The sequence below is a fragment of the Bos indicus genome, chromosome 4 (genome assembly GCF_029378745.1).
Source record: "Bos indicus isolate NIAB-ARS_2022 breed Sahiwal x Tharparkar chromosome 4, NIAB-ARS_B.indTharparkar_mat_pri_1.0, whole genome shotgun sequence".
Lineage (NCBI taxonomy): Eukaryota > Metazoa > Chordata > Mammalia > Artiodactyla > Bovidae > Bos > Bos indicus.
The window spans coordinates 36,381,702-36,409,694 of NC_091763.1; the positions used below are offsets into that span (position 1 = coordinate 36,381,702).

The 27,993-nt window shown below is 37.0% G+C and overlaps 1 protein-coding gene across 1 annotated transcript in view; it reads left to right on the forward strand.

Annotated features, from left to right (window-relative positions):
• The first annotated feature begins 23,019 nt into the window (after positions 1-23,019).
• Positions 23,020-27,993, forward strand: part of SEMA3A (semaphorin 3A) — a 555,723-nt gene continuing 550,749 nt past the window's right edge. The window contains exon 1 of the mRNA XM_070787658.1: positions 23,020-23,448. The gene's annotated coding sequence lies outside the window, so the exon portion shown is untranslated. The remainder of the gene's footprint in view (positions 23,449-27,993) is intronic.

Below are 27,993 nucleotides of genomic sequence, written 5' to 3' on the forward strand. Positions count from 1 at the left end.
AAATACTAACATTTTATGTTAGAAAAGATTTGGGTAAACCTAAAAAAGTGAATGTTAAGCCCCAGTGATCAAGACTTGATCCTGTACTGTGTTGATCAAGAAGTGAATAACGTATTTGAAAAGCTAAAGGTGGTCAAGGATAAACTATTAAAGGAGTAAGTCCTGAATTTTGCTACCTCTTCAAGCCCTATTCCTTATTATTAAAATGGTTGAAAGCAGCTGCCCTTAACAGTGAGGTGAATGTCATATTCCTGTTTCATTTACAATAAAAGAAAAATTATTGATGAAGAAGGCTCTATACCGCTGAGTAATTATTCTGTGTTTAAAAAAAAAAAAAACAACAAGTTTTGTTTTAGAATGCATGCCTTTTTCAACATTTATCTTACAGCAAGAAGAGAAAATATCTGATCACAAAGCCTCTAGGTGAGATTGATTTAATGGCTGGGGGTTAAGTTCAAACCCTTTCTAGTGATCATTCTGTAAGACTCTCTTCCCTCAAGAAATGCTCAGAACATCATCAGCTGTCTAGAACGTCAACATCAATACTTGTTGATGAGACAGTTTTTGTGACTTGTATTCAATGCTAATTGGTGCACACCAAGGAGAATATACACAAAAAATCTCACAAAGAAGGCTTTTCACAACATCAATAATGTTCCTGGATATTCGTGGAGTGTTGTAACATGGTGACAACATTCAAGTGGCTTTTTTTTTTTTTTTGCATTTCTATAATATTTATTTTTGAGATTTTTTTTTTGGACCAGGTAAACTTGAAATAAAACATCTTAAACCTGGTGACTTTATATGAAGATTTTATACACTTAGTGAATCCAACAAATATTTCCATTTTGAAACAAAAACTATAGGAAATGTTTATAATAATTTTTAAAAATTGGCTGTATTTAATAAAAAACCATTCCAACAGGTGTGAGATGATATCTCATTGTGGTTTTGATTTGCATTTCCCTGAGAATTAGTGATGTTGAGCATCTTTTCGTGTGGCTTTCTTCCTTTCACAGCCCACTTTTTCATCCCGTGGAATAGATGAGTATTACATCCCTTATGACCTATTATATTCATTTTCCTGGGCGATATGTAGTTTAAGTAGGGTATGGATGCCAACCAAGAAACTTCACTGAAAGACCTTTGAAAAAAAACCTTTTACAATAAAAAGAAAGTATTAGAGTTCTCTGATGAGTCATGGAAGAGAGTTTTCAACAAATGATAAACTTTACATGGACCAAATGAATTCCTTCATTTGTGGCCAATTTAAAAAGCTTTGAAAATGTGGTTGATGCCAATGGGGAAATTGTTGCATTTGCAACCATAACTAACTTGGAGGTGATCAAAGAAAATGATAAGAGCTTTTAGATTTCATCCAGAGAAACAGAAATAGTAGTCAGAAGAAGACCACAATGGTAAAATCATGAAAGAGCAGTAAATGAAAACACTGGAAATCAATTTAAAGAAGTATGGATTATGTGACAAAAAAACATCATCTTTGATTGTACCAGGATAGCCTTTCTTTGAAAATGGTCAGATGTGTCTTATAACACCATTCAGAGATGATATAATACCATTATTAGAGAAAAATGAAGCAAAAAACAAAAATAGGAGTGTAAGCAAAGCTCCATTTTGTATTAATTTTAAAATTAAAAAGCCTTTCTTAAATCTCGTAAATATTTTAAAACCTTGTTCAGTAAGGCTAAAAAAAACATAAAAATAATGGAAAAATCTCAGTTAGATCTCCTGAGTCTAATAGTTTACCTAAAATTGTTTACCTAAAATATCCCTCTTTCACCCAACTCGTTGTCTTTCACATCAAGTCACAATTTCTGCTGCCATCCTTTCCCACCTTATTTCTGAACTTTTCCCCAAGTTTCAAGGCCCCACTTCAGCTAGCAAGTTTATTGCTGGATATTTCTGCATAAGATAGAAGACTTTTTTTCTGATCATAAATATATTGAGATAGTAGATATAATCCCTGTCACAATTACCTAATACTGCCCAACTCAGGTGGCATGGTTGATATTATCTGGGAGCTTGTAGTTTGCCAAATTTCGTGATAGATAATGTTCAAATATGGTCAATTACTTCACTTCCTGCATGTGCATACTGCCCCTGATACCAAGAGGAAACATCTACTCCCCCTCTCCTTTATTTTGAGCTGGCTTTGGTGAATCATGTATAACTAAGAGAATACAACAGAAATAACGTTTTGAGGTTTCTCAGGGCTAAATTACAAATTCTGCCGGGACCTCTTACAGTGCTTGTTCTTACAGTGTTTCCTACCTGAAGTGAGCCAGTATGTTGTGAGAAGTCCATTGGAGAGACCAGGTGTAGGTGCTCCAGGAGACAGTTCCATTCAGCTCCTGGCCAATAGACAGATCATCCGCCAGCTATGTGCATGAACCATCTTGGAATCTTTCAATAACTACAATGAAGCTGCCATCTAACTGCAATCACATGGGAAACTAAGCTATAACGCTCAGGTGAGCACAATCAACTAACTACTGGGATTATAAAAGATAGTATTATGGTTTTAAGCCACTTCTTAGGGAAAAGAGATAGCCAGAATAATCATGTAGTATCTTTTGATCAATAGTTGTACATCATTGTCTGCATTTTTTCTAAAATATATTCATTACATTGTATTTGACATGTATCATAAATGAATGTTTGTTTTAGGTTGCTTGCAAGCAGTACAGTTCAGTTCAGTCGCTCAGCCGTGTCCAACTCTTTGCGACCCCATGAATCGCAGCATGCCAGGCCTCCTTGTCCATCACCAACTCCCAGAGTTTACTCAAACTCATGTCCATCAAGTCGGTGATGCCATCCAGCCATCTCATCCTCTTCTCTTCATCCCCTTCTCTTCCTGACCCCAATCCCTCCCAGCATCAGGGTCTTTTCCAATCAGTCAACTCTTCGCAAGAGGTGGCCAAAGTATTGGAGTTTCAGCTTTAGCATCAGTCCTTCCAAAGAACACCCAGGACTGATTTCCTTTAGAATGGACTGGTTGGATCTCCTTGTAGTCCAAGGGACTCTCAAGAGTCTTCTCCAACACCACAGTTTAAAAGCATCAATTTTTTGGCACTCAGCTTTCTTCAGTCAAACTCTCACATCCATACATGACCACTGGAAAAACCATAGCCTTGACTGCTGCTGCTGCTGCTAAGTCACTTCAGTCGTGTCTGACTCTGTGTGACCCCACTGACAGAAGCCCACCAGGCTCCCCCATCCCTGGGACTCTCCAAGCAAGAACACTGGAGTGGGTTTCCATTTCCTTCTCCAATGCATGAAAGTGGAAAGTGAAAAGTGAAAGTGAAGTCGCTCAGTCATATCCAACTCTTAGCAACCCCATGGACTGCAGCCTACCAGGCTTCCCTGTCCATAGGATTTTCCAGGCAAGAGTACCAGAGTACGGTGCCATCGCCTTCTCCGAGCCTTGACTAGACGGACCTTTTTTGGCAAAGTAATGTCTCTGCTTTTCAATGTGCTATCTAGGTTGGTCATAACTTTCCTTCCAAGGAGTAAGTGTCCTTTAATTTCATGGCTGCAGTCACCATCTACAGGAATTTTAGAGCCCAAAAAATCAAAGTCTGCCACTGTTTCCCCATCTATTTCCCATGAAATGATGGGACCAGATGCCATGATCTTAGTTTTCTGAATGTTGAGCTTTAAGCCAACTTTTTCACTCTCCTCTTTCACTTTCATCAAGAGGCTTTTTAGTTCCTCTTCACTTTCTGCCATAAGAGTGGTGTCATCTGCATATCTGTGGTTATTGATATTTCTCCTGGCAATCTTGATTCCAGCTTGTGCTTCTTCCAGCTCAGCGTTTCTCATGATGTACTCTGCATATATGTTAAATAAGCAGGGTGACAATATACAGCCTTGACATACTCCTTTTCCTATTTGGAACCAGTCCAGCATACTACATTTAGTTCTTATTTTTAAACAAGTCATAACATTTCTGGTCCCATCAGTTCATGGGAAATAGATGGGGAAACAGTGGAAACAGTGTCAGACTTTATTTTTTTTGGGCTCCAGAATCACTGCAGATGGTGATTGCAGCCATGAAATTAAGACACTTACTCCTTGGAAGGAAAGTTATAACCAACCTAGACAGCATATTAAAAAGCAGAGATAATTATTTTACCAACAAAGGTCTGTCTAGTTCAAGGCTATGGTTTCTCCAGTGGTCATGTATGGATGTGAGAGTTGAACTATAAGTAGGGCTAAGCACTGAAGAACTGATGTTTTTGAACTGTGGTGTTGGAGAAGACTCCTCAGGGTCCCTTGGACTGCAAGGAGATCCAACCAGTCTATCTTAATGGAGACCAGTCCTGGGTGTTCATTGGAAGGACTGATGCTGAGGCTGAAACTCCAATACTTTGGCCACCTCATGCAAAGAGTTGACTCATTGGAAAAGACCCTGATGCTGGGAGGGATTGGGGGTTAGGAGGAGAAGGGGACGACAGAGGATGAGATGGCTGGATGGCATCACTGACTCGATGGATGTGAGTCTGAGTGAACTCTGGGAGTTGGTGATGGACAGGGAGGCCTGGCGTGCTGCGATTCATGGGGTCACAAAGAGACACGACTGAGTGACTGAACTGAACTAAACATTCTTTTGTTGATCAGAAACTAATGTTTCAAAACATATTACATCCTTTCATGGTAGTTTGTCATTTATAGTCTACAGTCATTTTAGAAAATTGTTGAAGTTTTGAGATTATTGAGTAATATAATTTCTCCCATTGAAACAGTAGGGAATGGGCTTTCAGGAATCATTTTCACACAGAACTTTTGATTTTCAGAAATGAATTGCTGGCACTGGTGGAGAGTGCCTAGGTAACCTATTTTAGGCTATAATTGTTAGTGAGACAAAGAATATTAAATTTTCCATTATTCTGTCTGCAGACATGGCTCTGTTTAAATACCATATATTTTGTCCACATGAATAGTCGTGTGAATGAATTCTGATAAGCTTGTAATCAAATTACATCCACATTATTTGAATTTTAAAGATAGTGGTACCAGATTTAAAGATACTGGTACTAGATTTAAACTGAGAAGCTATGTGAGTTATAAGAAAAGTTTCTGTGTCTAGTTTCTTTAGGTTTTTAATAAGAAGTGACAAGTCTGGGAAATGATTATTTACATGCCCAAAAGTCATTTTTCATTGTTCTTATGTCACTTCCTTTTGAGTAGAGGGCTGTGAAAGAGAAAGAAAACAAAAACAAGAAGTGTGTACACTGTTTGGCTTTTAATGAGAAGTGCCTTGACCTAGGCCACTCTTCTGTTTACAGTCATTCAACATAAAAAGAGAAAGGTGAATATGTGATTCACTTATAGTAATATATAACACTCTGAGAAAAACACAAAATAAAACCTTGGTATAGACCCTCCAGCCTCAGGTGAAATGCAGATTTAGTGAAAACACTTGCTCTTCCCCTGAGCATTACTTTGACCTGAATATTTAAAAAAATGTCTTTATTCCATTGTAGAGTTCTGAAAAAAACATATGTCAGGCTTGGCTTGTAAAATCAGCGGACACCTCTCTATGCTTGGGCCAAAAATCCCTGAAACAGATCCAGAGAAAGCAATAGTTCTGATGGGAGATTGCAATATGTTTGAACATTTCATATTTCACTGAGAATAAGAAGCGTTCAACTTACCAAAAAAAAAAATAAAATGTGTACCTGTGCTTGAAAAATTTTAAACACCTAAATAGAAGAACAGATGTCATGTATATTTGGATGCACTGTAAACAAAGGGAAAATATCCCAACCTAAAAAAGACATAATTTAATACTATTTCTAAAAAGTAAATAGTTACTTATCAGAGTTAAGACTTAATCATAAAATAGTCACAAATTCTATGACATATATTTAAACTGGCATGTGTGTAAAATATGAAGAAAAAGTATGCCACCTATAAGTTGAAAACTTATCCTCAGACTCTATTATCACTGAACTTTGAAAAGTATATTTTGGCAACATTATTGGATCTATGTCCCAAGGGTTGAATTAAAACAAGACTTGCACCATATGTAGTCATACAAAATCTTGCTTGTGGGATACCACCATAAATAATATACTACATCCATTTCAACCTCTTGCTTCTTTCTCTGGGGCTCCCAATGGTAGGACAAGTATTTTTCATGAAACAGAATTTCTTCCTAAGTTGCAAGACATAGCAAAGAAATAAATAGAACTGTGACACAAGCAGATCCCAGATCCCAGATATCAGAAACCATAAAAATGCTGGTGTGCCCATAGCACTGAGGCAGTATTTAATTGGGAGAAACTCTATAGGCAACAGGGAAAGGCTCCTCAAGGCTACAGCTATGACTCAAGGAATTTCTTGAAGCAATATGCTTCTAGGTGAATTTCCACTTCATATTTCATTTGTTTTATTTTTTGATAGGGAAAATAGATAAACTCCCAAATTCTAAATGACCCCCTCATAAACTTTAAATACATTTGGAAGTATGTTCACAGAAAATATAAATTTAATTTACAGTACAATTAGCTATTTGGATGTATCATCATTTAATGAAAAACATCTGGATTAGTTTACTTATTAGTATATCTGATGACTGAATTGCCAGAATTGATTAGCTGTTGTGTTATCAAGATTCAGTGTGCTGTAAGGAGAAAATGATGTCTGCTAGGAAGGAATTTATATAATCTGGGTTTTATTTACAGTTTCTATTATATGCTTCAGCAGGAAACAGAAAAGACATTGAAAATAGTCCTTTAACACTGAACATTATTCCGCCGAAACTTGTGTCTGACTACTGCCTAACATGTTCTAAGTGAGAGGAAGTAAAGTGCAAGTCGCTCAGTTGTGTCTGACTTTTTGCAACCCCATGGACTACAGAGTCCATGGAATTCTCCAAGTCAGAATACTGGAGTGAGTAGCCTTTCCCTTCTCCAGCGGATCTTCCCAACCCAGGGATCGAATCTAGGTCTCCCACATTGCAGGCAGATTCTTTACCAGCTGAGCCACAAGGGAAGCCCTAAGGGAGAGGAAGGGCTAAAAAACTGCACTATGTCACTGGCCATGATATAGAATATTTCACACAGGCTAAGGTCTTAGTTGAAGGTCAGCTTGTATTTGTGGTAGTGTTTTTGAGACTCTGAATAATAAACCTTTAATGTTTCCAGAAAGTATTTTTCCCCATTCTTGTTGACTATTTTTCTTTTTAGAAGCACATATATTAAATGTAGAAACACATGAATATGCTAGATAAGCTATATAATTTTTGTGAGTTTCCAGATTCTGACTATTTCCTAGGATTCCTGGTATTCCTTTCCAACTTTTCACTTAACAACCCCTTAAGTGATATTTTACTTATTTTAGATAGGTAATGTTTGATATTTTAAATTAAATTTTTAAAGTCTCTCAGATTAATTTATCACCACTTGCAATAAATTTCCTTTTAAAATAAAAGAACTAAAATCTAGGTTATGATTTTGAGACTCACTGGAAAAATATATTATTTTTTTTTTCTTTTAATGGGACAGATACAGCGATGATGTAGTTGAAGTTCACTTCAACTTTCAAACAGCTGGTATACGCTTACATGTGGAAACCTATAGCAACAGGGCAGTAAAACGTTACTGCAGTTCACTTGAGATTTAGCTAGAGCCTTTTACAATATTAGGCAACCTCCTGGAAATGTGATTCTATTCTACCTTTGCTGAATCTAAGATACACTGAAAAGAGTCAAGTCCCTGGAGAACTGCATGCTGCCATAAACAAAATTCACCATTGTTTTTTGAAACTTATCCCATCATTCTTGAAAGATGAGGAAAGATTGCTTTTCTTTCCCATATTCCATCATTATATAAACAATGGAATTTGTAGTAGAGTAACAGCACTTTTTGAATAATATTGGTAAATGCAGTGCTAAAGTGCTACATGCAATATAAATCTTACCAGTTAAAATGAAAATTCAAAAGGAGTTGCTTGAATTTGAATGTGTTTTGTGACAATTTATAACTCAATTATTGATTCATTTTTTTTTAGAATAATGTATATAAAAATGGTAACAGAATACTACATTGATTAAAAGCATTTGCTTTTGGAATCAGAAGAAAACCTCAGTTCCAGAAAGGGCAATGGGACAGATAATTCTAAGCTCAAGTTCTGAAAACTAGTTTCCTGAAATAATGAAGGTCATGAAGGAAAAGTAAGGGGCAGCAGGAAATGGAGGTAAAGAATGAAACCAACAGTAGATGCTTGTGTTTACTTAGTTCTCTTCTGTTTCCATTGTATCTCCATAATCTTGCCTTTTTATTTTTACATTTTTTAAAAATTTACTTTTTTTAACATTTTGTGATTTGCTAACTTTCTCTAAACCTGTCTTTACGCAGTCTTCTCATTATTTCCTTTTTCCCACGGAGCCACAATAAACGGAGGTGCTATTTTCCATCACTACAAATACCCTAATCTAAAAGCTTTAACAACTTCTAGCTCTACCTGACTTTTAGTTCCAACATCTCTTTGACCCTTATTTCAACCAACTGCTTGGTTCCTGCTTAGAACACACTAGCTTAGAACATTGCCCAGTTCCTGGCCTTTCACCTAACTCTGCTTCCAAGGCTAAGTGGTGACTGCTTCACCACTAAATCCATGTCCTATATTTACAAAATATTCTCTGGGCAGCATGACCATATTATTTATTGAGCCACCTGGGGCAACCAACAGAAGAGGAAACTGTCTGGAGCAACAGACAGAGACTGTTCTGGTCACACCTACCTTTAGGGAATATATCCTGTTTAATATGTTTTAGTGTTGTCACCTTAGTCTCTTGAGAATATTGTCTCAGGGTTTAAATAGAATGTTTTCACCCAGGGCATTAGGAACAGCAGCAGCAAGAGTAGCAGCAGCAGCCAACACTTACTGAAGCAAGGAGTGTCAGTCACACACTGCTAAGCATTTAGCTTTACTCTCAGATATGCACATAATCGTATCAACTGGTTTCAAGGGCAGGGAGAAAAAGGCAACTGAAACTTCACTTTACATTTATCTAATGACAAATAAAATAAAATAACTGCTATATATAATCTAAGGGCTAAAATTTCTCAATTTCCAGTTGAATTGTTTTATATATATATATATATATATATATATATATATACATACATACATATAATTTGAAAAAGGAATTACCTTTTTCCTTTTGTCAGAGAAGTTCTGTCAATCTTTTATACAACTACAGGAAAAGTTTCCTTATAATAAATGCAACTGTCTCATAATATGGCACCCCACTCCAGTACTCTTGCCTGGAAAATCCCATGGACGGAGGAGCCTGGTAGGCTGCAGACCACGGGGTTGCTAAGAGTTAGACACGACTGAGCTACTTCACTTTCACTTTTCACTTTCATGCATTGGAGAAGGAAATGGCAACCCACTCCAGTGTTCTTGCCTGGAGAATCCCAGGGATGGGGGAGCCTGGTGGGCTGCGTCTATGGGGTCGCACAGAGTCGGACACGACTAAAGTGACTTAGCAGCGGCAGCAGCAGCATTTTATGAGACCTACAGTCAATTCTTGTTATTCATGATAGTTATTTTCTGTAAAGTCATTGCAAATATTGAATTAATGAATACTGAACCACTGCTCCTAGGGGAAGTACAGGCTTGGGTTCCTATGAACTTCTGGTCACAAAATTGTCATCACATGAACAATACATAATCTTGTCTTAGGTGTATTTCTCTTAAAGACATGTTATATAATATAGACTGGGAAGCCATAAACATTGAACTCACAGACAACATTATTACTCATGACAAACGGAGCTTATCTAACACATACATTTTCCCCTTAAGGCACATCTCAACCTTTTTGAGCTTGGAAACACTAGCCAGCACCTTGGCACTATGCTTGGGGTCCATTTTGAACAGCAAAATCAGCAACATAAAGCTTGAAAATGTGAAAAGTGTGGCACTGAATGTACCACAAGAAGGGCACACTTATTTACAGTACAAGATCTGAAATAAGTAGACAAACCATCATGTTCAAGAGCAGAGCAAGTGCACATCTGGAGGCTCAAATTTTCAGTTTTGTGCACATCTGCAAATGACCAGGAAAGTCCCACAATTTTGACTTGGGAGTTACAAATATATTTTAGTGAGTAGAAAAGACAGAACCATGAACAATGAGGGTCTACAAATAATAAGGCTCAACTGTAATTTGAATTTTGGCACTTTCCCTTGCTTAAAAATCATGTGTGTGTGTTTAAGGAACTTTGCATTAGAAAGTAGAATAAAATGAGTCAGGCCCTGAGTGTTGGGGCTAGGGGGTGGGAGGGGGACAGGGGACAGTATCTTGCAATTGCTTTATAATATATTTGCAGCAATACAGCCCATTTAACGTGGCCGGTAAGGACATGCATCACTATACTCTATCTACTTTTCAAATTTCCCACTATATCCAAGCACAGTGATTTTCTATGATTCCCTCCCAAATCTCTCTTTCCTTCCCTCTTACTAAACTCTAAGCCACAGTCTAATGTATTCAACTCCATACTGGAAATCCTGGTTCAGATGCCTGAGAAGCAACTGACACTTAAAGCAAACAGAGCTCGTGACATTTCTTCCCAGTCTGCTCCTTCCTTACTCTTGCCTTTCACAGTAAATGCCTTCAGCATCCGTGAGGCACTCAGACCGCTCCAGCCGTTTTCTGGCTTTACATCCTGCCAGCCTTACTCCAACTCTGAGACTTGGCGTTTGCTCTTTCCTCAGATTGGAATTCTCTTCTGATATTTTCAAGACTATCTTCATTACATTTAGATCAAATGCCACACACTAACTGACTCCTTCCATGACTCTATTCCCTCCAAGTCATACTATCATATCAATGTGTTCTATTTTCTTCATAGCATTTCTTACTATCTGAAATCTTTGTGTCACTATATGCTTGTAATATTTTTTTTGTTCTTTTTTTTTTTTAATTTTATTTTATTTTTAAACTTTACAATATTGTATTAGTTTTGCCAAATATCGAAATGAATCCGCCACAGGTATACCTGTGTTCCCCATCCTGAAACCTCCTCCCTCCTCCCTCCCCATACCCTCCCTCTGGGTCGTCCCAGTGCACCAGCCCCAAGCATCCAGTATCATGCATCGAACCTGGACTGGCGACTCGTTTCATACATGATATTATACATGTTTCAATGCCATTCTCCCAAATCTCCCCACTCTCTCCCTCTCCCACAGAGTCCATAAGACTAATCTATACATCAGTGTCTCCTTTGAAACTTGAATTTTAAGCCAGCTTTTTCACTCTCTTCTTTGATTTTCATCAAGAGGCTCTTTAGTTCCTCTTCACTTTATGCCATAAGGGTGGTGTCATCTGCATATCTGAGGTTATGGAGTGTATTACCCTGGAGTCGTGACTTTTTCACTTTTAGGAAAAAGAACAGACCCACCCAGTACACAGTAGGTTCTCTGATATCTATTGCTACCTGGCCTTTTCTATTCTATCTAGTATAATACTAGCTATTGATGAAGTGCTACATAGAAAAGTTTTATGTGAATATTTTGGAGCCCTAGATTCAAGAGATGTGAGTTTGTTTCTCCTGTGTCCTGCTGGCATACAGGTATCATTCCCCACTCTTTTTGGTAAAGGGTTACTATAGAGAGTGTTTCCGGTACTAATTGAAATCACCTTTCCTCTCATTATTATAAATATTTCACCATTGTGAATCCTTTTAGGCTGGCTCTCTGTCTTGCATTGCACCACCTTGAATTTGACCCATCTGAACTTCATTCAGTTCATTTCTCACTGCTTTTCTAATTTGCAAAGTTCATTTTGAACACTGAATCCGTCTTTCATGAGCAGCCCTGTCTTTATTCTCTTCAGAAGATTGAACTCATCTACAAATTTGATGAGCCTATTCACTATTTCATTTTCCAGGTCATTGAAGAAACACTTAAAGCAGCCCTGGAACCCAAGGTGACCTCTTCATGTTTCCCCAGGCTGACTCTTACTCATCAGTAATCTCTCTCTGGGTAAAGACAGCCATTGAATCCACTGAGTATTGCTTGCTCGAAGTAACAGCAGAAAAAAGTGTTTAGAAAAATTATTTTACCTTCTGCTTCCCTAAAATAATGTGGAAATGTGGATGACTGTTTAGAAACTGAATCTCTTTTGTCTATGCAGAATTATATTTTTTGTGCAACTCTGCAGTGTGGGCTTTCATAAACACTGTGATTAGCTGATCATTCTTGTTTTCTCAAGAACAGGCTCATATATATTCAAGTCGTTTTTGTAACTGTATCCTCTGTCTCCTGTATTTTAATAATTACCAAGTCTTGTTCATCATGTTCATCATACACTTCTTGAAATTTTCTTTTGTTCTGCTGTTATAGCCTCAGGTCAAGCCATCACCACCTCTAGCTAACTTACTGGAAAAAAAATAACTAATGATAATCCATCTAGTCAAGGCTATGGTTTTTCCTGTGGTCATGTATGGGTGTAAGAGTTGGACTGTGAAGAAGGCTGAGCGCCAAAGAATTGATGCTTTTGAATGGTGGTGTTGGAGAAGACTCTTGAGAGTCCTTTGGACTGCAAGGAGATCCAACCAGTCCATTCTGAAGGAGATCAGCCCTGGAATTTCTTTGGAAGGAATGATGCTAAAGCTGAAACTCCACTACTTTGGCCACCTCATGCGAAGAGTTGACTCATTGGAAAAGACTCTGATGCTGGGAGGGATTGGGGGCAGAAGGAGAAGGGGACAACAGAGGATGAGATGGCTGGATGGCATCACTGACTCCATGGATGTGAGTCTGAGTGAACTCCGGGAGTTGGTGATGGACTGGGAGGCCTGGTGTGCTGCAATTCATGGGGTTGCAAAGAGTCGGACACGACTGAGTGACTGAACTGAACTGATAATCAACAACACTGAAAAGAAAAAAGAGATACTTAAAGATATTTATGTGTTTAAAAATTCAGAAACCCAACATGAAAAAGGAAAATTTTTTTAAATACTAATAATTTAAGTGCAATTTAAATTTTATGAATAAAATTAGTAATGTCAATTTTAAATGATACTAACTTTAAGTATTTACTAATGTTAAACATTACTAATGTTTCAACTTATAGTCACCACACTGCCCTTAATAGATTGCATATAGTAGATTCTCAGTAAAAAAAGATGTGCTGGAGAATTATTTGAAAGTGTAAGTATATAAAGGTATACATTTCTAACTCCATCTTCATATATTAGAAATGTATTTGGGGAGCTGAGAGGATAGAGAACAAGGAAAACTTACAGAAATGCTGTTTACATAGCACCCATTAAACACCGCGCTCTGACAGTGTAATGGTCATTTTGAGATTCACTAATAAGGGAAAGTAGAAGGATATGTAAAAGTTTCATAATGACTTCTACAGTTAAAGAACCACTTTGATGGAAAAAATTACTTTCATTTCCTAAACAACAAAAGAGTACAAGATAAAATTTACATGGGCATTGGTGCTAAAATAGCACATACTAAATATTCAGTGTTTAAAAGTGCTAAACATTGTAAGAACTTGATTTATCAGGACAGGCTCTCTGCAAAAGAAACTGAAAAAGAAGATAGAGGGAAAGGCTCATATTTATGGGTAATCTAAGATATTGACAATTCACTTTTTATGAACAAAATAAAGATAGGAGGAAACTTGGATGCATTTCCTACAAAGTTATTAGAAAAAGTTTATAACTGGATAAAAATACATATATTATAATAAAGGTTTAGTTCTTTATCATTGCTCTATGAAAATCTGGATTTACTAAATAGGTTGTACTGCTTTGTACTTTTCCATCACATAAATATAACGACACATGTAACATGTCACTGGGAATGTTAAAGTATTGTACAATGATTATTTGAACAATGAAAACCAGCTTTCACTCCTCTGATACTTCCTGTCTAAAATACTTGTAGCATTTGCTTTAGTGTTTTTCAGATTCCTTAAGTCCCCTTTAAAAAGCAATGTCTAAATATGTATAATCAAAATGTGCTGTAGTAAACTTTCACAAGTCATGCGATGAGCTTTGTATCTTGATAGAAAAAAAGTTTTTTATAAAAGCTTAATGAAACATTCTTAAAGTATGGGAATACAGTTAACAATAATTTTCTAATATGTATAAGGCAGGAGGTAGAGATTTAGCAATCATTCTTGGTTGAGAATGAGAAATCTGTATGCAGGTCAAGAAGCAACAGTTACAACAAGACATGGAATGACAAACTGGTTCCAAATAGGAAAAGGAGTACGTCAAGACTGTATATGTCACCCTGCTCATTTAACTTATATGCAGAATTCATCATGAGAAATGCTGGGCTGGAGGAAGCACAAGCTAGAATCAAGATTGTCGGGAGAAATATCAATAACCTCAGATATGCAGATGAAACCACCCTTATGGCAGAAAGCAAAGAAGAACTAAAGAACCTCTTGATCAAAATGAAAGAGGAGCGTGAAAATGTTGGCTTAAAACTCAACATTCAGAAAACCACAATCATGGCATCTGGTCCCATTACTTCATGGCAAATAGATGGGGAAACAGTAGCAACAGTGACAGACTTTATTTTTTTGGACTCCCAAGCCACTGCAGATAGTGATTGCAGCCATTAAATTAAAAGACACTTACTCCTTGGAAGGAAAGTTATGACCAACCTAGACAGCATATTAAAAAGCAGGGACATTACTTTGTCAACAAAGGTCCATCTAGTCAAAGCTCTGGTTTTTCCAGTGGTCATGCATGGATGTGAGAGTTGGACTATAAAGAAAGCTGAGCACCAAAGAATTGATGCTTTTGTATTGTGGTATTGGAGAAAAGACAGCAAAGAGATTCAACCAGTCCATCCTAAAGAAAATTAGTCCTGAATATTCATTGGAAGAATTTATGCTGAAGCTGAAACTGCAATACTTTAGCCAACTGATGTGAAGAACTGACTCATTGGAAAAGACCCTGATGCTGGAAAAGATTGAAGGCAGGAAGAGAAGGGGACGACAGAGGATGAGATGGTTAGATGGCATCACCAACTCAATGGACATGAGTTTGAGTAAACTTCAGGAGTCGGTGATGGACAGGGAGACCTGGCGTGCTGCAGTCCATGGGGTTGCAAAGAGTAGTAGGACATGACTGAGCGACTGAACTGAACGAACTGAAATTCCCAAACCAGTTGACAGATCTCAAGCAGTCTCTGTCAAGATTCCAAGCAGTCTCTGTCAAGATTCCAATGATGTTTTTTGCAGGAATAGAAACATCAGTCGTAAATTCTTGTTAATTTCAAGGGGCTTTAGATAAGCAAAACAATTGTTCAAAAGAACAGTGCTGGTGGTCTCACATTTCCTACTTTTAAAACCTTTTACAAAGTTACAATAGTCAAAACAAGTGTATACTGGTTTAAAAACAGACATAGACCAATGGTGAGGTCAGAAATAAATCCTCACATATATCATCAAATGAGTTTCAACATGAGTGTCAAGATCATTCATTGGGGAAAGGATAGTCTTTTCAACAAATGGTGTTGGGGAAACTATGGGCCCTTTTTTCCCCCTTCCAACGTTCCTTCAGGTCACCACAAAAAAAACAATGACAAGAATTCCAGCAGCTACTTTGGGACTTTGAAAATGACATCTATTATCCAAGAATAACAGAGCAAAAAGAAAGATTCTTGGTTGTCTAATTGCTTGAAAAATGATGCCATATAACTTGGAATGCTATTTCTGGATTTCTCTTATTTTTGTACAAAGAAGAAATATTGAATAAATATTGATTTAGTTAAATCCACTATGATTTTCTGTTACTTGTAGAGTTAATTTTCACTCAATATTTTCCTTCAGTTATGAAGTTTCATTGCTTCTAGCTTTGAAATTTCTTTTGAATTCAAGTGATTTTTGTTCTTTTTAGTATTTAACACTATTGTCACTACCAAGTACATTTACTAGTCCTAAAAAAATAAGTAGTTTTTTGTGTTTTTGAGTGTGTTTTTGAGAAATACTTTGAGAAATACAAAGTTTGATAACATATTTGTGACACTGTCACAATTTCATAGAGACAAGGAAGCCCTCCTAAGTGATCAATGCAAGGAAAGAGAGGAAAACAAAAATGGGAAAGACTAGAGATCTCAAGAAAATTAGAGATACCAAGGGAACACTTCATGCAGAGATGGGCACAATTAAGGACAGAAATGGTGTGGACATAACTTGAGCAGAAAATATTAAGAAGAAGTGGCAAGACTATACAAAAAAAAAAAAAAAAACTATACAAAAAGATCTTAATGACCCAGATAACCAGAATGGCATGAGAACTCACCTAGAGCCAGACTTCCTGGAGGGCAAAGTCAAGTGGGACTTAGGAAGCATTGCTATGAACAGAGCTGGTGGAAGTGATGGAATTCCAGCTGAGCTAATTCAAATCCTAAAAGATGATGCTGTAAAAGTGCTACACTGAATATGCCAGCAAATTTGGAAAACTCAGCAGTGGCTACAGAACTGGAAAAGGTCAGTTTTCATGCCAATCCCAAAGATAGGTAATGCCAAATAATGTTCAAACTACCACACTATTGCATTCATCTCACGCTAGCAAAGTCATGCTCAAAATTCTTCAAGGTAGGCATCAACCATACATGAACTGAAAACTCCCAGATGTTCAAGTTGAATTTAGAAAAAGCAGAGGAACCAGAGGTCAAATTGCCAAATCCATTGGATCATAGAAAAAGCAAGAGAATTCCAGAAAAACATCTACTTCTGCTTCATTGATTATGCCAAAGCTGTTGACTGTGTGGATCACAACAAGCTGTGGACAATTCTTACACAGATGGGAATACCAGTATGCAGGTCAAGAAGCAACAGTTAGAACCAGACATGGAACAATGGACTGGTTCCAAATTGGGAAAGGAGTAAGTCAAAGCTGTACATTGTCATGTCACCTTGCTTATTGCCAGCTGGATGAAGTGTAAGCTGCAATCAAGATTGCTGGGAGAAATATCAATAGCAACAGATATGCAGATGACACCATCCTTATGGCAGAAAATGAATGGGAACTAAAGAGCCTCTTGATGAAAGTGAAAGAAGAGAGTGAAAAGCTGGCAAAAACTCTACATTCAAAAATTAAGATCATGGCATCCATTCCAATCATTTCATGGGAAATAGATTGGGAAACAATGGAGATAGTGACATACTTTATTTTCTTGGCTGCCAAAATCACTGCAGATGGTGACTGCAGCCATGAAATTAAAAGACGCTTGCTCCTTGAAAGAATACCTATGACCAACCTAGATAGCATATTAAAAAGCAGAGACATTACTTTGCCAACAAAGGTCCATCTAGTCAAAACTATGGTTTTTCCTGTAGTAATGTATGGATATGAGAGTTGGACCATAAAGAAAGCTGAGCACTGAATAATTGATGCTTTTGAACTGTGGTGTTAGAGAAGACTCTTGAGAGTCCCTTGGACTTCAAGGAGATCAAACCAGTCAATCCTAAAGGAAATCAGTCCTGAATATTCATTGGAAGGACTGATGCTGAAGCTGAAACTCTAGTACTTTGGCCACTGATGCAAAGAACTGACTCAGTGGAAAAGACCATGATGCTGGGAAAGATTGAAGGCATGAGAAGAAGTGGAGGACAGAAGATGAGGTGGTTGGATTGCATCACCAACTCAAAGGACATGAGTTTGAGCAAGCTCTGGGAGATGGTGATGGACAGCAAAGCCTGGTGTGCTGGAGTCCATGGGGTTGCAGGAGTCAAACATGACTGGGCAACTGAATTGAACTGAAGTTTGAAAAATATTTATGACATTGTAGTAAACTGAGTTAATATATCAGTAATTAAAGATACAGAGAAAGGCATTGAATATTTATCTTAAGCTTATACTCATCCCTTGTATTAAGCTCTAGTTAGTGATCTCATCACATTTAAATTTTACAAACAGGGATTGGAAAGCCATTTTTTAAAAATGATTTTGGGGGCAGTTAATTTGCTATTACGCAGCAATACGTGAACCGTGAACTTCCTGATGTTCAAGCTGGTTTTAGAAAAAGCAGAGGAACCAGAGATCAAATTGCCAGCATCCGCTGGATCATGGAAAAAGCAAGAGAGTTCCAGAAAAACATCTATTTCTGCTTTATTGACTATGCCAAAGCCTTTGACTGTGTGGGTCACAATAAACTGTGGACAATTCTGAAAGAGATGGGAATACCACACCACCTGACCTGCCTCTTGAGAAATCTGTATGCAGGTCAGGAAGCAACAGTTAGAACTGGACATGGAACAATAGACTGGTTCCAAATAGGAAAAGGAGTATGTCAAGGCTGTATATTGTCACCCTGCTTATTTAACTTATATGCAGAGTACATCATGAGAAACGCTGGGCTGGAAGAAGCACAACCTGGAATCAAGATTTCTGGGAGAAATATCAATACCTCAGATATGCAGATGGCACCACCCTTATGGCAGAAAGTGAAGAGGAACTAAAAAGCCTCTTGATGAAAGTGAAAGTGGAGAGTGAAAAAGTTGGCTTAAAGCTCAACAAGCAGAAAAGGTCATGGCACCTGGTCCCATCACTTCATGGGAAATAGATGGGAAACAGTGTCAGACTTTATTTTTCTGGGCTCCAAAATCACTGCAGATGGTGACTGCAGTCATGAAATTGAAAGATGCTTACTCCTTGGAAAGTTATGACCAACCTAGATAGCACATTCAAGAGCAGAGACATTACTTTGCCAACAAAGGTCCGTCTAGTCAAGGCTATGGTTTTTCCTGTGGTCATGTATAGATGTGAGAGTTGGACTGTGAAGAAGGCTGAGCGCCCAAGAATTGATGCTTTTGAACTGTGGTGGTGGAGGACTCTTGAGAGTCCTTTGGACTGCAAGGAGATCCAACCAGTCCATTCTGAAGGAGATCAGCCCTGGGATTGCTTTGGAAGGGATGATGCTAAAGCTGAAACTCCAGTATTTTGGCCACCTCATGCGAAGAGTTGACTCATTGGAAAAGACTCTGATGCTGGAAAGGACTGGGGGCAGGAGGAGAAGGGGACGACAGAGGATGAGATGGATGGATGGCATCACTGACTCAATGAACGTGAGTCTGGGTGAACTCCGGGAGTTGGTGATGGACAGGGAGGCCTGGCGTGCTGTGATTCATGGGGTTGCAAAGAGTTGGACACGACTGAGTGACTGAACTGAACTGAATAGAATAGTTATTTACATTGAAAAGCTTTTAAAATTCAGCAGTTTCCACTGAAGCACAAGCACATGGCATGAACATAGGAATAGAAATGGGAGTGGAATGTAAGGAGGACTAGAGTATTTCAGTAGCAGGGATAGTCCTACTCAGAGGGAAAAATGATGATCTAGTGAGAAATATAGGTCAGTGCCTGAGTTATTGCAGCAGACTCCAAGGCTGCCTTGCCTTTTTCTAATCCCTTCCAATTGATCTTTCCAAAACATATTTATCATGCCAGGCGCTTACCAGAAAACTTCCAACAATGTTTCTTTGTTCTACACAATCTTACCCCTCCCAGACATTCTCCTTGATTCCCCAATTCAAACCCTCTATTTGACAGACTGTTTTTGTCATCATTTCTGAACTGCACAGTATCCTTATCTACCTCAGAATCCATGCAGCCCACACTGTTCTCTTACTTTTCTGACCTTTCATTAAATTTATTGTCTGTATCATTCTTTCCAATCATAAACCCTCATTTAATTTATTGTGTATATATATTTTCATCTCAAGTAGTTTGTAAAATGTCTTGAGGTCAGTTGTTGGGTCTTGCTTTGCTTCTCTATGAAGTCTACATCAGTGATAGCTTATAAGAAGCATCTATTATTTGTTTAGCTGAAATAAAAACTGCCTGACACATTTTGAAGAATGATAAACCTAATCATTTTTGTTCTAGATTTTTAGTGTTTGGATTAATCCACTCACAAATATTTTGCAATAAACTTGCACATTTTCTAGTATTGCCCTAAGTAAAATTATAGGGTTAGTAGAACTACTTTTTTAGATCTCTTTCCTTTAATGTAAATTTCCCCACCCCTCTGTTCCTTACTTCCAAACTTAGACTAACTTTGCCCTTGCCCATACATGTTTTTTTTTTTTTTTTTCCAAAATAACTCTCCTTGTTTCGGCTCCTTAGGGGGATTTATAGTATAGGACCTCAGCCAATCTGGAGCCTTTTTGATGACTCCTGTACCTTTTTTAACACAACAATTTATATTCCCCAAGAAAACTCTTTTGTCCTTTGAAGGATGTACTATATACCAGGCCGACAGGGTCAACTAGTTAACATCCTAAAGTAATCCGGCAGATAGAGAACAAATCAAGAAAATGCCCTAGGTAGTAATATTTACCTTCCCCCTAAATCACCAGCAGGGCTTCCCTGGTGGCTCAGCAATAAAGAATCTGCCTGCAACACGGGAGACCTGGGTTCCATCCTTGGATTGGGAAGATACCCTGGAGGAGGACAGGGTAACCCACTCCAGTATTCTTGCCTAGAGAATCCCATGGACAGAAGAGCCTGGCTGGCTGCAGTCCATAGGGTCGCACAAAGTTGGACACAACTAAAGCGACTGAGCAGCAGCAGCAGCAGCAGCAGCAGCAGCAGCAGCAAATCACCAGCATTTTTATGAAAATAAAGTTTTTGGTGAGGATGTTTTTGACCTTGATCAGAAGCATCTTTTAAGGACGATATTTTAAGATCTAAGAGGAAGAAGATGAGCGGTGTTGGAAATTGTTTCCCATGCCTCATCTCATAAAAGGAGTTGCTCCTAATTACTTGTTGAATTCTTGATTACACACCCAGTTTACAAACCTCTGTATATTTATTCAAATCTGCTCATAGAAGTATTTCCTCTGCTCTAATTTTATGCATCCTAGTCTAGTGATATTTTTTCTATACCGTTTTAATAATAGTATAAAGTCAGTAATAGAATACTTACAGTTTGAGACATACATTTCTTTTCCTAATAGATGATATTGTTGATAAATCAACAAAAATCAAACAGAGAGAGAGAGAGAAAGCCACCTTTCTCATCTTCAAGAGCTGATTCATTAGCAAAAACATCAAATTTTCTGTCCCATCTTTACCTTATATATAATTGCACCCACCTAAACCACATAATTTAATGAGCTCCTTGTGTTTTATCTTCTTAGGTTAACAAGGCCCAATATTGAAATCATGGAGTAGAAAAATTCAAGTATATGAAATATTTTAAAAGATATTCATTTAAAGTGTATTTACATTTAAACATTGATATAGTTTTACAGAATTCTGACCAGCTGCTAGGGATCAGCACAAGGGTTTATTATTATTATTATTAACTTAAACTCAGAAATAAATAGCTTGAAATTAAAATTATTTACCATTTGGGCTTTAAAATCTTGACCCGGCTGAGACATATGTTTAAAAATAGAATTAAATTTTGAATCAGATAATTTAAAATGCCATGAATTGGTTTCAATGACAGTTCAGTTCAAATATTTTAAGTAGTTGAATATATCAAATAGGAAAATGCATACACAATTTTTAACAAAATATTTTGTTACTGAGTTGGAAATGGAAGATCACTTTTGGAATTTATTATTAATCTTATATAATTAATATAACAATCTTATTAATAACAAATTCACAGATAATGTAACCATAGTAACTATCAGAGAGGTAACTGAAGCGAGGATTGTGTGTAGAAGGGACAGTGATAAACCCAATGGAAGTGGTGGGGATAAGCGATGAGAGAGTTTGGTGATGGGAAAATTCTGGTTTCTTACCTTCTTAAAAAAAGAAAAAAGCAAACAGCAAGCATTGGATCATTTGTTCATAAATTAGATAACATTTGGTATAAAGGACTCAACATTTGGTATAAAGGACTCTCTTGAGAATAGGCATATGTGATGGGTTGTTTAAAAAAAAAAAGCTGGAAATAAAGTCTGTATGCTTCTCCAAATCAAACTCAAACTTTGGTGGATAAGTTGGACTGGAAACTCTTAAGAACATTGTTTCTTGGGACATTTCCAGTATATCCCATTTTTAGTCAAGATAGAAAAAAATTCACTGTGAAAGTATTCATAGCATTGTATGTGAAACCATGAAAATATAGAAGTTTTATTTGTTTTTCCAATGAAAAATTTTGAAATCTGAAAATCTTAATTTTTGGCTGAATTTCATGAAAGAAACTTCAGGTAGTCACAGGTAAACTTTAATCTGGCTTACTGAAATACAGTTTGTTTGTTTTTTTAAATAATATGAATTGCTCTCCAATGCACTATTTCTGTAGGTGTTTCTGTACTTTATCAGTAGTATATATTTTGTTACTTGAATATTCATGTATGCTTGTAATGTCTTTAAGATATCAAAACCCTCACACGTACATACACACCCTCAGTTTGATTACTTACACACTTTTGATGCTCAAAGAGTATGACACAGACAGCCCTAAAGTTTCCATGGGTTAAATTGCTTGAGATAATATATGGTATGAGACACACCTGCAAGAGGATATTTTCCTAGCAATTGGCTTCAGTTACATCTTTAAAAAATGCCCAATTGCAGAATGTCAATCTGTTTGACAGTGTAAATCTCCTTAAAGCAATTTAATTCAGATTTAAAAAGATAACCAGGGCTTATACAGCAGAATGAGGGATCTGTTTCAAATCCATCACATTAACATTATCAGTAACCCACTATGACCCATGATTGAGTAGTTTTAATTAAGTTCAGTTAGAGTGTGTGGGGGAGGGGTCCTTCATTTAATTCTTCATTAATAGTTAAAGTGAATATTATAAATATCTTTATAACTTTCGTTGCTCAAATATCTTTCTTTTTTATTGGATTTATTGTTTTCCATGCTATAGAGCACTGCCATTTGGGGAACTCCAGTTCCCAGGAGCTTTAAGGCTACCCCACTTCCAGCACTATAAAACAGAGGCCTGCTGTTTTAATCACGCCTCTCTCTCTTTCAATGTTGTTTGCGCCCTGGTACAACCCATCTGCCTTGAATCTAGTGCTCCGCTGGGGCTGCACACATCTGCCAGCCAGACTACCTTCGTACACAATTACTCAATCCACCGTAAGGCTCTTTAATAGGAAACAAGTGTGACAACGGCAAGCCTCTTTTTTTTTTTTTTTTTTTCCTTCTGCCTCTTAAACCACAGAGTCAAATAGCTCTAATAGAGATGAAGCTTGATAGATCCGCCCAGGTGTAGGTGAAATGGTAGAGCCTCAGGGGTAATAGATGCTGTGCTCTCGGGCTGAAGTTTAGCACTTTGTCCTGACCGGCTCTCAGGCAGCAGCGCGATGGGCTGCTCCTTGTACAGTTACAAAGTCAACGTGCTTCTCACCGCTCACGTTTATGCCTAATCCGGAGGGCAACCTGGAGCTAGGTAAGGATCGGCAGAACCACCCTTTCATTTCAGCGTGCGGACAAAGGACAGCAAATGAAGTAAGTGGAAAATTTATCTTTCCTTCTTTTATTTGGGAATTAATTAGGGATGTTTACTCTCAGGGAATCCTCTGAAGACTGTGCAAAAGTGAACTAGCAAAAAAACCTGTGTTGATAACCCTGTGGATTTCCTCCGGTTTCATTTTGCAACAGTGCCTTGGCACTGTCACTGAAGCTTAGACTCCGCAAGTAACTTCCTCATTCAGAAAGTCTTGGAACTGAAATGTGGTGCTAATCATATTGCTAATTCAATCCTGTAACCTAGCATACTACCCTCTGTTTCTGGATGAAATGTCCTTTATTGCTGTCAAATGATGATGGGCAAGTGTTTTGTCATAGTTCTAAGAATAGGAAAATAATTATTTAAGAAGGCACATACTCTTCTTGAAGATGGATTTCAACTTTTACACATAGCTATTTGGTTACATCACTAATCAAACATTAATGGGAGAAATATGCTTGTAATTTTTCTTAAATGCATTCTATAGCTTGGTCCCTTACCAAAGAAGTCATCTTAAAAATTCTAAAAACAGTATTAAGCTGTAGCAGCCATGACAATGATAATGAATTTTTAAAACAAAACAAAACAAAAGGTCATTTGTCTAATAGCATAAGAAAAGATATTAAAACCAGATGTGGCAAATCTCAACTTTGACTTTTTCGTCTTTCGTGCTTGGTTTCAAGCAGCCTTCACATTGCGCTTACTTTGCATTTACAACTTTAGATTCACCATTAAACTATGTTTGAACTTGAAATTCAGATTTGATCTAAGCACAGCCCCGTTCCTTGAGCCCCCTACTCCAAGTTTTACTTGGCTATGGGGAGTCTTTTTACTATTATACCATATATCCTGAATTGTGTTAACAGGCTAACTGTGGTGGACTTTTCAGGTGGAATGTCAACCAATGTGAAAGAATGTGTTTGCTGTTTACATGTATGATGTTCCATGTAGGAAATAAGCACATGGGACATACGCCCTGACAAAGATTCCAGTTATGATTCCCAAATGCAGTCCATCAAATACTGCACAAAGATGATCATGTTAAAAGAGGATACAATAAAAACTCTCAGCACATCGTATCTATTTGTAGCCTTTTGAGGTTTTATCTTATTTTCTTAATTTAGGCATTTTTTTTATTTAAAAAATTTGTCTGGAATGCATTGTCATCCCAAAAGACATTTCACATGCATAAGGTACATAGACAAGTGAAACTAGATAAAACATTGTTGCATTGTTTAAATAATTCCCCACTGGCTGCTGTTTTGTTTTTGTTTTCTAACTATTATAGATGGACATCATAAAATTGATGGTTTAAAAGCCATGACGGTAGAATCCTGATGACTCCTTTGTGTATTTTCAGAAATGATTTACCTTGGATAAAGTTGCTGCTATGAAAGGTTTAATTAATTACCAATAGTTAAATATATTTCTTTAACAATTGCATTTGACATTACTGATGGTGGAGTAAACGCAGTTTAAAAGTCATCCTTCATGAAATACTTTAACCGACAATTGTTGGCATTGAATAGCGGTCAATGTCTACCCCCTACAGGGAGAGAATCTAATTTCACTGTGCCTTCGCCAGAACATGAATACCACAGAGTACAGTTCGCACATGTGAATGCTGTAACCGTGTCAATGACTCCAACAAGTGCCCCTTAATGAAAGGTCAGCTATGTGATTAATAGGAAGCCAGTTTGAATGGCTGGATCTCACTTCAGCACTGCATTTAGATTTGTTTCTTCTTGATTTACTTCATTTGCCTTTCAAAGTGTAATAAAAATCAAGTGGAACTATACCACACTTTTTAAAAAAACTTCATGAAAGTGAAAGTGAAGTCGCTCAGTCGTGTCCGACTCTTTGCAACCCTGTGGACTGTAGCCCACCAGGCTCCTCCTTCCATGGGATTCTCCAGGCAAGAATACTGGAGTGGGTTGCCATTTCCTTCTCCAGGGGATCTTCCTGACCCAGGGATTGAACCCAGGTCTCCCGCATTGCAGGCAGATGCTTTAACCTCTGAGCCACCAGGGAAGCCTTCATAGTTGATATTATATGATAGCAACACATTGGTTAGTATCTTTAGTTCATATAAAAAATAATAATTAAATGAAAAAGTCAAACCAATTATTGAGGGCATAGGATGATGAATGAGAATTTTATTCATTAAATAGAATATATATAACCTTTGCTTCAATTTCAGTTAATTTAATAAACTTTAAGAGGCACTCTGGGGGTGAAGATGGAGTGACAGAGGAAGAGTTTGATATTTTTACCTAAGATTTATTATGTTTCAGTGCTAACTATATGTTAGAAAGTGAATATAAATGCGTCACTTCTGCTGATAATTTTATGTCAGCAATAGTGAAATTTACTGAAGACTATAGCTAAATGGAATTGAAGACAGTATAAACGTGGTGACCTCCTCAGAGAAGTACTTTAGTCATCTAAAGCTTATAATGGTGGCTTAGTTATAACTATTCCAATTAAGATTTCTGCTAGAAAGCATTATGGTAAAGTCCAATTTTAAAAAAATGCTTTTAAAGGGAACTGTATTTTGCTAATAAATACCATGTTAAAACTTGTGAATTCACAAATTAGATGGTCCTTAAATAAGGACCATTTCTTTTCATTTAACTATGTGTTTTGTGTCCCTGTGGCTTTATCTGTGTGTGTTTTCAAGATTGTAATGACTAATTAAGTAATACAAATAATGTGAGTATATATAGATATATATTAGATGTGAAAATTCTATATGCTTGGAGGAAATTTTTTAGCAATCACAGGAATATATCAACTTATTCTAAGGAATATTCTGCTTTAAATAACTTTTTTTAACCTTAAATCAGCAATTACAGGATTTAATAACTCTATTTTCACTCATAATAAAGGAACTATATTACATATCAAGGCAGAAATTGTAGGAAAAAATACAATCCAATTTCAATGATCAATCAAGGAGGAAACAGCGTAGTTGACTTTATAATGGACACAGTACATCCTAGATGTCCTCCTGCCTTATCAATGATCGCAGCTGTATCTTCCACATACTGTTCTATTCAGGGTTCTATTTTTTGCTCTGAATTGGAAGCCACCTACTTCCAGATAGGGTACTAATGAATAACATGAGTTGGGAATTCCTCAAGGAACCAGACACTGTTCTGAGCATTTTGTGCACATTATTTATTTAGTTCTTAGAGCATACCAAACCAGGTAGTTTCTATTCATGTTTATAAATATAAAAATAGAGTGGTTTAAGGACTTGGCCAGTGTCACACAGCTAGTAGGTAGTGGAACTTGGGCTCAAATTAACTTCCTCCAAGGACAAATGTTTCCTCCAACCACTGGACTTTACTTCTCTAAAAAGTGACTTCATTTTCAGTACAGCTAATTTCATCTATGATCACTTTAAAAGGACTGCTCAATGAAAGGGATTTATAAATGGAAATAACATCCAATCAAACAATTTAAATAATTAAATGCCAATAAGCATGACCTCACTTCAAGTTACATCACTCATTCAGCACTTATAGATGCTACTACTTGTCATAGTTTTTTATTATAGGTAAAGAAGGAGTTGCATTTACACCCTAGACATTTGGGGAAGAACTGATCCATTCACTCTTACTCAGTTGCCAAATTTCCATTGCTATTAATACTGAGTCTCTGAGAAGAGTTTGTTTCCAGAGGGTATCTCCAACCACTGTTGACCACTGTTTCCAACCACTGTTGACTTTCAGAGGTGACTCTAATCACAGTGACCTCCAAAGAGAGTCACCAAAACACATTCCCCCCTCCAAGACACTGAAAAATAACAGCTCTAAGTTACTTACCCTCAGAGATTTTTAGGCCTCAGTTATTCAATAGGAACACCTGGATATTTATTTTTCTTTTTAAAGATAAAATGCTAATTGGATTTTTCCTTATCTGTGGATATATATATGTGTGTGTGTATATATATATATATATATATTTGTCATGAGAACACAGCTTGGAAAGCACATATCTGAAAATTTTCACTTCATATACAGATTTTCCAAGGGCCTGCATCTGTGGTTTCTCTATCAGCAAAACACTTTCTCCCTAAGACAGACATTCATCAATATGATTGAGAGTATTTCTTGAGAGTATTGAGAGTAGAGACACCAAAACCAAAATATTTTTTATAAAAATGCTCTATTTTATAACAAAACTTGTATCGTTATAGACATGTATTCACCCCCTGATAAAATCAGAATATTCAGTTTAAAAAGATTTTTTCAAGTCCGTATTATTAAATTTTTAAGCCAAACATTAGTTTCTTTTATAAACACAAGTAGATTTAGGCAAGGCAAATGAAATGAACATGAGGAAATGCCTTTAAAATGTTAACAACCTCTGCCCATTTTTTTCTGAAAAAGTAGGTAGATATGTTACTATAATTCTCACATATCCTTTTGGTTTTGATAAAAGGTATTTGAAAAAGATTCTTAAATACGATTGGCATATATAAAACCATAAACTATTATACAAAAGAAAAAGAAAAACATCATTTTTTTTTCAAATTA